The following is an 11,344-nucleotide window of genomic DNA, read 5'->3' as shown; positions in this document are numbered from 1 at the left end:
AACCATAGATGAGTAAGGCAAGAATAGTTTCAAATGCCACCATGCTACCACCATTAGCAAAAGAAAAGGATTTCTCAATCAAAAATTTCGTACTCAACCCTCTGATACCTCCTTTGACAGTGAGATTAGCATCTATGTCAAACTTCCTCAGGTGAATGGCTTCGGCAATAACTCGAGATTCAATAATTCCTTCCACCCCATTAAAAGGAACTCTATCAGAAACTGGTATACCCAAAATATAAGCATACTCCTCCATGGTGGGAAACAACTGATAATCAGGGAAAGTGAAGACCCGATAAACATGATCGTAGAACTAAACCAAAGTACAAAGAAGACCATCCTCAATATTAGTAGATAGAACCGATAAAAATCTTCCAAAACGGTCTCTGAAACCCTTAGGTTTATCCATAAAAGATGTTAGCTTCCTTAATTCCATGAGATTGGGACATCTGAAACTGTATTTACGAGTATTCCTTCTTCCAATATCCATGATCAAAATATCTATGATGTTTTAAAAAAGAGTCTCTAAGTTCCTTGAAAATTGAGAAAAATTCTTATGAATGCGATGAATGCATGATGCAACAATCACAAACAAGATCACACAATGCACACAAACAAGGTCCAGAGGTTTGGGGTCACGAGCATGGAGACAAGGGTAAGAACAAACCCATAATGTACGTACTAAGGGTATAATAACCTGTAGGACAAGGTCCTAAAAAGTTCCCAGAGTCATAATTCCATCTTTTGGATATTACCAGCTTAACGGACTACTCGTCAACCAATAATATTGTCAAGAGAAACTCACCCGAGTGTAGTATCACGTAATAACTAATTCAAGTCCACACTTGAATATCCATCACACTACATCCTAAAATACCAAGATGGGTTAAGGGTTCGAAGGTCCTTAGCTTCTTAGTCTCCCAGGTCGAAAAAAGTCATGCCAACTACGACTACTCGTGTGACATCAATAGTCCCAAAGGGGTCTCCACTGAGCGGGGGATCTCAAGTCAGCTTATTAAGGATTAAATCCACATAAGCCAAACATGACTATACCACCCGCCTATCATAAGAGCTCTAAAGTCCGGGTTTATGACTTATCTCACCATACAGAGATCACCAAGCACCAGACAAAACAAATAATAACAAAAAATAACAAATATAATATATGCACAAAAACAAAGATCGACTTAACCCACTAGGGACTACTCCCTAGTAGAGTCGCCACTTTTTTATAGCGGAATTTTTTTTGAGATTAAGATATCGATTAGCTTAACTCACAAAGCAAGAGTTGTCACCAAACTTTTATTGTTTCCAAATGAAAAGGGAAAAAGTACAAACAAAACTCGAAGAAGTTTTAAAACGAAACTAATAAAAGAGATAAAGGTCTGAGGGTTAGTTATGCAAAGGGAAGGTATTAGAAACCTAAACATCCATGGTACTTCATGGGAACCTATTTGAAATTATGCCTTTTAGTTTGAAGATGGGTGTTGTTTGCAAAAGATTTGACATATGGGAAAAGAAATATTTTTTATGATTTTTGGATTTGCCAAGACTTTTTGGAGTCTCATGCCTACATACCAACAAAGTGGAATGGAGGATCAAAACCTCGTAGTTCATGGTAAAAAAAAACATGTTTGTTTTGATTCATTCTTAATGGAAATACATTTTGTCATTTTAAGCAGAATACTCAACTAGTCACCCACAAGTATAAGAACTTTGCATCATCATGAGAAAGGGTCCAACTTGGATAAGGATCAACAAGTATTTCACTAGCTCTCTTAGATGGAAAAGAATTATCATCAATACTATGGAGATAGGATAATTATATCTCAACTATGGAAATGACTTATGTCTAATACCTCGAAAAAAGTTTTAAAAGGAAAAGTGCACAAGGGGCACAAAATGATTTGAGTGAGTTATGCATTTTTTAAGTATTTTGAAATTGGCCTCAATATGCTTAAGATGAATGAGCATTTATTAGGAAAAGGTTTTGAAAATATCTTGACAAAAGTCAAGGTTTATTGAGAAAGTAGTTCAAGTTTTAAAACACAAGAAGGGTTTGAAAAAAGAGAGAAGATTTTGAAAATTAAAGACGGGGAGGAAAAGAAGAGACTATCCTAGAGCATAAAGTAAAATCTAGGGAGGAAATATCTAACAAAGAGATATCAAGCCTTATGACATAAGTCAAGCAATAATTCCGTCTTTTGGATTAAGCCTCAAACAAGCCAAAAAAGCAAATAAAATCCATGTATCAGATGAAACCAAAGTAACTCAACCAAGTCTTCAAAAGGAAATCCCAAGTCAAAGGTACCATATGGATTCTAAGGTCTCAAATGACAAACCCCAAAGAAAAGGTCAAGATCCTAATTCTAAGTTCATAACTCCACAATGATGCCAAGGATAGTAACCACAAGTGCAAGAATCAGGATAACCGAGTTTCTTTTTTAGGTTTTTGTTATTAGTGTTTTCTTTATAAGGATACGAAAGTAAAATCCAAATGGACAAAGAACAAATTACATAATCATAAACAATATGATATGAAATGCTAAATATAAAGTATAAAGTAAATGGCATAAAATAAAAGAGCATAAAGTAAATAACTTGGAAATAAAAGTTAATACAAGTAAAAATGTTAGTAAATGAGGTTAGAAATTATAATGAAGGATGATTTGGTCATTTTTTGGAGAACACTCAACTATTAACCCACAAGCATGAAAATATGAACCTATACATCATTTATGAGAAGGGCTCTAACTTGGATGAAATCAACAAGTATGCCATTAGCTCTCACAAATGGAAAAGGAGCAATATTTTCACACAATACCATGAGGAATATGAGACTTATAATCTCTCTTATAAAAACGCCTTTTCTTTTGGGACAAATTTAGTGCTATGTTAAGTAATCGTAATTAGACATATGTAGAAGTCACAACTATCTGAGGCCGGTCAATTATAATGTATGTGTTAATACGTGCTAGAGAAATGATATGTAAATCATTATCCTAAAGTCATGTCACACAAAAAAGAAAGAAAGAAAGGGGATGATCAAGCACAAAGGCTAGGAGGATGGTCCATTACTTCAATCTACACTTCATGACACTTAAGACAAACTTATGCATCAATCCGAAGTACATTAAATGATCCATGATCACTTAGAAGGTATATTTGAAATGATGAAAGTTAATTAAGTACCAATCCATACATCATGAACAAGATGGACACAAATCATCCAATTAATCAAAGGGAAAAGAAAGAGGTGAAGAAGAAGGAGACAAGAGAAGTCACACCCAAATTGGATCAAAAATTGGATCAAGTCATCATCAAAATAAATCATCCATTTTGATGGATTAGGGTTTTCACCTCATCAACACCCAAGATCCATTGAGTTTGATGAGACTAAAAGTCCAAACCATCATGATCCAATGCCAACAGAAGTTCATAAGGCCACACAAATATAAAATGCAATTAAATAAAATAAAATGCACCAAAAGTATTTTTTAAATAAACTTTAAAATATAAATAAAATGAAAAATCCATAAATTCCTTAAAAACACCAAATAAATGGCCAAGAAAATTATGGAAGGTTGAAAATAAAATAAAAAACATGTAATAATTTTTCTAGAACTTGAAAATGTAGAAAAGTATTTTTAAACCAATTAAAACAAAGGAGAAAAGAGAAAATTCATGAAAAATAGAAAATTAGTGGAATAAAATATGAAAAATAAAAATGAGATGAAGAAAAATAAAAGAAAATTTTAAAATTATTTTGGGATTTTATGGATAAAAAATGAAATTACTATGACTTTTAAAAGAAAAAGAAATTTAAAAGAAAACTAATTAAAATCAGAAAAAACACGGAGCGTTGGATCACGCCTCATTGATTGACGTGGCATATCCAACACTCCTTAGGTTAAAGAACACAATGGAACGCGTTGCAAGCAACACACAAAATCCAATTCAAATCCAACCAATCAGAACATTTCAAATGTCCAACGTGTCTGGCCAAACTCAACCGACCTGGAATACTCGAGTCATCTTCTCCGGTGAGCACTCATTGGAGCTTCATCGTTTGGTAAATTCATAACACGAGACCACCACCATTGTGATCTTCTTCTCATCCCAAATTCAACCTTATACTTCAAATTCATTTATCTAAATCGAGCAAAGGGAATTTTAGAGAAGTTTAAGAAGCAAGCAAGCCACAAAAAATAAAACTAAATGATGAACATGATCAATAAACACTAGATAAGTTAGGGGAAAGCATCAGAGAGTGAAGGACTACATTGTGGTAACTTGTTTGAGTTTAAATGATGCTCAAAACTACCTTGTCCAGATGGTGATCAGAAGTTGATGAAGCTCGATCTGGTTAGATAACTTCAGAAGGTCTCAGAGCTTTAGAATTGTTACAAAAGTTTCATAGGATGCCGAAGATGCTAATGGAATCAAGAAATTGGATTGAAACAAGCTGAAACTTAAAACACGATATTTGAATTTTTCTGGAAAATTTTCAGTTACGATAGGGATTTCTTGGCTCTCAAAAGCTTGGAAATTAATGCAATAGCTTCCTCTATTTATAGGGAATATGTTTGGATCGAAATACGTGTGGAATGATGCAGAATTCGTGCAAAAGAAATTTGATCTGAATGTGAGAAAAATGTGACTTACAACTAATCAAAACTCAACCAAATGATGCATTTTAAGGGTCAATTAACTTCTGGAAACTTGTTTAAACATTTTTAGGTCCAAAACATTTTTAGTGAAGTTCAAATTTCGGGCAAGGGTAATTTATTCAATTATAAGTCACCATGTTCAACCCAACGGGGCATCCTACTCAGGAGGCTTTTTAATCCCATTCTTTTTGCAATGTGTTAACATCACAGACAAGATTAAAATGTGCCAAGAAAGGTTGCATTTGGATGCTTGAGTACAAATTTATGTCATGTTGAAGTTGGCATGAAAGACTATTCATATAACTTAGAAAAATTTGAGTGCTTCATGGCTGAAAATGACCTGTAATGTCTCAATGAACTCCACGGCCTTCCAAACATATTTTGACCTTGATCTTTGAAGCAAACTATAGCGGGAAATTCATGATCATCAAGCTATGGATAAGCTAGAGATCAAATAACAAGAGTCGCCACCGCGCTTTTATTGTTTCCAAGGGAAAAGGGGAAAAAGTACGAACAAAACCCAAAAGTAAGAAGTTTTCAAATCAAAACTAATAAAATGTAAGAGATTACAGGTAAGGGGGTTAGTTACACAGAGGGAAGGTGTTAGCACCCAAAGTGTCCTAGGTACTCCTATGAAGCCCTTTTTCTGTGCATATGTACTTGGTATAAAGTGATGTTTACAAACAAATAAAATGGGGGCATGAGAAAAGAAGTCATTAATTATATTTTTGTGTTTGACAAGACCTTCGGTCTTGTGCCTACATACCAACATAAAAAATGAGGGATCAAAACCTCGTAGTTCGTGATACAAATTTCAAAGTGGATGCATTGCTTTTAACAAAAATTAAATTTGAAAGGCACAAAGGAATAAAATTTTTTTGAATGAGTTAGTTCTTTTTGGCCTTTTGAAAGTTTAACTCAAGTATAATTAGGTTTATTTACATGTTTGAATTAAGAAAAGAAGTTTGAAAATGCAATGGCATAAGGCCAAAGTTTCTATCTTTTTGCAAAAGTGGTCAAAGTTTAGAACAAAATAAGTTCAATCAAAGAAGGTTTTGAAAAAGAGAGGGAGATATTGTGAAATTAAAGAAAGCGGGGAAAAGATGAAGATACTATTCTCTGTACACAATTAAAAGTTTAGAGTTGAAAAGATCTGACCAAATGGGTAGAAATCCAATAGACAAGAATGTCAATAGAAACCCAGAATTCCCTTGGACTTTTTAGAATCAAGCAATACACAAATGCACAATTATATTATCTTGAAGAGAAAGGCATCAAATAAAGATGGCCACATCCAAGCTTATCCATTACATGATCTTCCTCAAAGTAGCCCATGTAACAGATGAATTCCACAAGTCACAGTTTCAAAATAACAGCTTCACAATAATCATGTTGCAGATGAACTAGGAAGGATCTTGAATGATGTATCAGATGAAGTTTCAAATTGCAAGCACATGGTTTCTCAATAAGTCGGCATTGACCAAGTCCTTTAGCATAGGAAGGTTGCCTAGATTCTAAGTCCATTTGTCCAAGATCAAGCCAACAATCCACACAAAAGTTTTTTAGGGTTTTTGTTGTTATTATGTACATTAATGGTCAAAGACCACACAAACCAACAAAGTATACACAAACAAAATATATCACACAATATGGTCCAAGTGGACAAAGTGAAAATTGCATTAACATAAACAATTAGAACGATATGAACAATGGCAAATATATAAAAGCTAAAATTAAATGGCATTAAAGTAAAGAGCTTGAAATTAAAAGTTAGTAGTTAATAGGTTAGAAGTTAGTATTGTTTTGCTTTTGCTTTTCATTTTAAGACATTCTTTGGAGAACACTCAACCCACTTATCACAAGCATGAATCCTTGAACCAAGACATCTTCCAAAGAAAGGAAAAAAGGCCAAGTTTCCATACAATACCATGAAAGAGGGAAGACTTACAATCTCACTAACTAGAATGCTTATGCCTTTTCTGTCACAAATTTAGCGCTATGTTAAGCAATCGTAATTGGACTTATGTAGAAGTCACAACTATTTGAGGCCGGGCAGTAGAATTTTGGTTTTAATGCATGTTAGAGACATAGTATAATAGACTATGCTCATGAAACATACCACACACAAAAAGAATATGCAAAAGATATGGCATAATCTCATTCATACTCATGTTAACTTTTCAATCAACTAGCTTTAAGACTTTGAGATATCATAGGCCAAATAGAATGAATGAATGAAAAAGGGGAATGAGATGAAGTGGGAGGGGAATAGGTGAAAACACAAATTGGTCAAAGGAGGACCTATACCAAATTAATATCATTCATTCATTTTGGGAGATGGAATATACATTCCATCAATCTCCTAAATCCAATGATATTAATTTGACAAAGTCAAATCAACCTTGACCAAGGCCCAACAACAATAATCAAACTCAAGCAAGTCATCACAATTGGTCAACAAATTTATTTGGCATTTATTCAAATTAAAAATACTAAAATAACGCATTTAAATTAAATATGGTTTGTCCAATTCCTAAAACCTCATCAAAACACCAAAGAAATGACCATAAGATTTATCATAGATCAAACAAGGTCAAAGGACCTTGGAGAAAAAAATTCATAATTTTTTGGACATTTAAAATTATTTTTAAACAATTTAAAACAAATGAAAAATCAATTAAATCATGAAAAATATTAATAATGATCCAAAAAATAATTTTAATTCAAAATATGAAACAGGAAAATATTTGAATTTTTTTGGTGAAACTGTCATATTTTTTGGATCAATATTAAAATTAATATGAATTAATGAAAATAAAAGGATTAAAATCAAAATTAAATGATCAGAAAAAACATGGACGACTTGATCTCTCTCATTAATTGAGGTGGCAGATCAAGTGGTCACAAGCGCGCAATCCACGATACGCCTGAGTCAGCGCGCCACAGGAAAGGTAATTCAAACCAACGCACGAGATTATTTCATTTCAAAAGGATCATGTGGCTCTGAACATGCCAACTCACCACCGGAGCTACAACTCTGATCTCCTTCTCAGGCGAGCCTCGCCGGACTGGTTCAGTCATAACTATCACCAAAATTAAAAAGAAGGACATGATTTCAAAGTAAAAATGGCACTAAGCACGAATCTGACCTCAATTTATCCTAACTCCAAGTATATTGAGAGATACATGGAGTTGAAATTTGAGGTACATGAACTGAGTTGCTTCGATTTGGCCTCAAAGCAACTCAATCTTCTTGCCTACATTGGTAGGATTTCAGACAACCAAGGAATTAAGAGAATTGAGCAAGATTTAGAGAGAATCGAAGAGATTAAAATTTCTAGAAAATACCTTCAATGTAGGTATGGATTCAGCTGTTCTTATCTTGGCTCGTGCTTGATCTCACTCCAAATGCTTGCAGAAGAAGAATGGAATGCTCAAAAGGTCTTGGATCCCTGGAGTTTTGAATCTCAAAACAGTGAGAATTCAAACTCAATTTCAAGTGAAGTTCTCAGGATTATCCTTTGGAATGAGAGGGTTAGAGGTTTGGGATCAAAGTTGGCGCAAATGTGTGTGAAATTCTGAGCATATGGAGCTCTATTTATAGCCAATTCAATTGATGATTGCACACTTGAAATGAACTTCTAAAATTAGCATTGTGTGATGCATGAGTGCATGGGCGTGTGCAGGCCCATGAAATCACTCCATCTGATCCATAATTGAGTGTAAGCAAGGCTGAAGTCATGTTGGAATGCTAGGCAATTGTGCATGGATGTTTGAAGTTCAATCTAGCCAAATGATGATACCATGTTCAAGCCATGCACATCCTATTCATTTCTTGTCTAAAATGAATGAACTTGGACTTTTTGGAAAGGTTAGATCAAGAGGAACAACTTTTATGTTCAACACTTTTTCATTTGGAGCTCCGAACTTGAAGAATTTTGAGGTGGAAGTTTGGAAATTTTAACATATTGAAATTTTTTCTAAGTGTCAAGCCATATGTCTTAATATTCCACCTTGCTTAACTTTTTATGTGAGATTCAAATGAGAAAAGTTCTGCATCAAAGTTGTATATATTTTAAAGACCTTCAAAATGGTCACCAATTGCATGTAATTTGGATTTGAAATGATAGAGTTATGCATTTTTGAAATTTGGAAAAATCACTTGATCAATGTGATAGGTCAAAAGTGACCTATAATGTAACCTCATATCACATACTCATAAAAGTTGAATTAGCTCTCAGTCCAACCATAAAAGTTGAAGTAGACCTCTTGAATTTGATTGTGCAACTTGGAAATATTTCTTCTCATAAAAATTGATCAAGTTATGGCCTTGGGAAGTTGACTTTCAAATTAGGGTTTAAACAAAATGACCCATAATGTTTCAACATAGAAACTGATTTTCCAAGCAAAACTAGATCTAGGTCTAAACATGAAAGTTGTTTGGAATGTAATTTAGAGTAAGTTTTCTCTTGGAATCATTTTCATATGGTGAAAACTATAGGATATAGGGTCTATGGAGACCCAGTTTTGATCAGATGAATTCATCTGGCCAACCACCATCAACCAACTTGCTAATCTTCAATTCTCTTGACTTTATAGGCTCATGGTAGATCATATATGCATAAGATGATGAGTTTTTAAGTGTCCCTTGAGTAATTTTATCAATTGGTGAGATAGCTTGTTGGAGAAGTTACTCAAGATACCCAGTCAAACTAGGGTTTCCAAGGCAAATCACCCTCAAACTCTTGAAGAAAACTTGATCAATATAACATGTAAAGATCATTGGGACTCATATATGATGTTTGTAACCATTCTTGTATCAATTCATGGTTGTGCTCTTTGTCATGAGGGTCTCAAACCCTAGATGTGAACTTGATATATCAATGGAGATCATGCCTTACCTACAAAAGAGTTAGGCAAATGCAAAGACATATTTTTGGTATTTTGGTTAGTGAAATGATAAAACACAAGTATGATACAACCACATAGTGCTTGGTGATCTCTCCCAAAACAACCCCAATGAAAAAGGGGTAAGGAGGATGCCAAGGTATGATCCCAATGCTAATGCATATGATGGAATTGCATGAGGGATGTTAGGGTCAAAATTGGGGTCTTACATTTGCCCCTATTTAAGGACATTCTAACTGAGGAGGCGAAGGTTAAAATATCCATGTCGTCTCAGTAGAATGGGCTTAAATAACAACATATAGAAACAAATTTTGGTCCCTAAGAGACCTCATGATGCATGTGATATGAATGTAAAAGTTAATGCTTTGTGGGGAAATACTGCCACAAAGGAAAAGAAATCAGAGGGACCGAAATCCGCAGGATTATAATGCATTCCGTAAGGAAAACTCACTGGGGAGACAAAGACTCTAAGGGGATAAAAAGGAGTTATGCATAGGCCAAGCTACGACTTAAAACTAACTGTGGGACTCGAGGGATTCCATACAAACATGGAAAAGACTCAGCCGAGGAACTAAAAACATCTGCAGGGGATACGAGTAGGTCAGGATAAAACTGAAGTACTTGAATCATGCAGGGAAAACGATTTCTCTAAGGAAATGCGCACTCAACTCAACTGGGGAAGATAAACTTCAACACAGTAGGAGCAAAAATCTATTATCTACTACCTGTTACTGGGTAAGGAGATAATAAAGATCTGACAGAGAGGACATTTGTCATCGGTTAGGATGAACATATCAAGGATGACTCGCTGAGGATTCCAAGAGGGAGTATTCATTACCGGTTACTGGGTAAGAATAGCCTTGTTGGGGAAGACAGTAGAAAATAGGATTTACAACTACTAGTTACTGGGCAGGAGACCAAGGGTGAGAATATCCGTCATAGATTAGGATGAACATATCAAGGATAAACTCAACAGGGAAGAAAATTCGTCATCGGTTAGGATGAACATATCAAGGATAGACTTTCCTGGGATTGTCAAGGAGGATACCCGTCATCGGTTAGGATGAACATATCAAGGATATACCAACTGAACAAAAGAGAATTACATCTATCGAATGCTGGATAGAATACCGTCAAAGAGAAAATCCGTCACCAATTAGGATGAACATATCAAGGATAGACTCTGCGAGGGGATAAAATAGGGATTACATCTATCAACTACTAGATAGAATACCAAGAGAGAGAATTCGTCACTGTTTAAAGTGAACATATCAAGGATAAAATCCGCGGAGGGAATAAAAGCAAGATTTACAACTACCGGTTACTGGGTAGAAGACCGCAAAGAGAAGGAAACCCGTCATCGGTTAGGATGAACATATCAAGGATTAACTCTCTAGGGAACAAAAATAGGGATTACAACTACCTTTTTACTGGGTAGAATACCAAAAAGAGAATATCCGTCATCGGTTTAGGATGAAAATATCAAGGATAGACTCAAGCAGGGGAGAGAAAGATATCTGTCACTGGTTAAGGTGAACATATCAAGGATATACTTCCTAGGGAATCAGATCCACTGGGGACTCCATTGTTGGGAAAGTTGAGGTACTTTTGTCGGGTATTGGGCAAGAAGTAACAAACTGAAAACTAAGAAGACTATTGCCAGTTACTGGGCAATAGACTCTCAGGGGACTCAAAGCATCTATCTAGGTAAGAGCTAGAGAGAAACGGTCAATCAAGACTCAACCTATTGAGGACACAACCCAAGG

This window comes from Lathyrus oleraceus, chromosome 3 (genome assembly GCF_024323335.1).
Source record: "Lathyrus oleraceus cultivar Zhongwan6 chromosome 3, CAAS_Psat_ZW6_1.0, whole genome shotgun sequence".
In the NCBI taxonomy this organism is placed as follows: domain Eukaryota; kingdom Viridiplantae; phylum Streptophyta; class Magnoliopsida; order Fabales; family Fabaceae; genus Lathyrus; species Lathyrus oleraceus.
Note: the sequence above shows the minus strand (reverse complement) of the source record.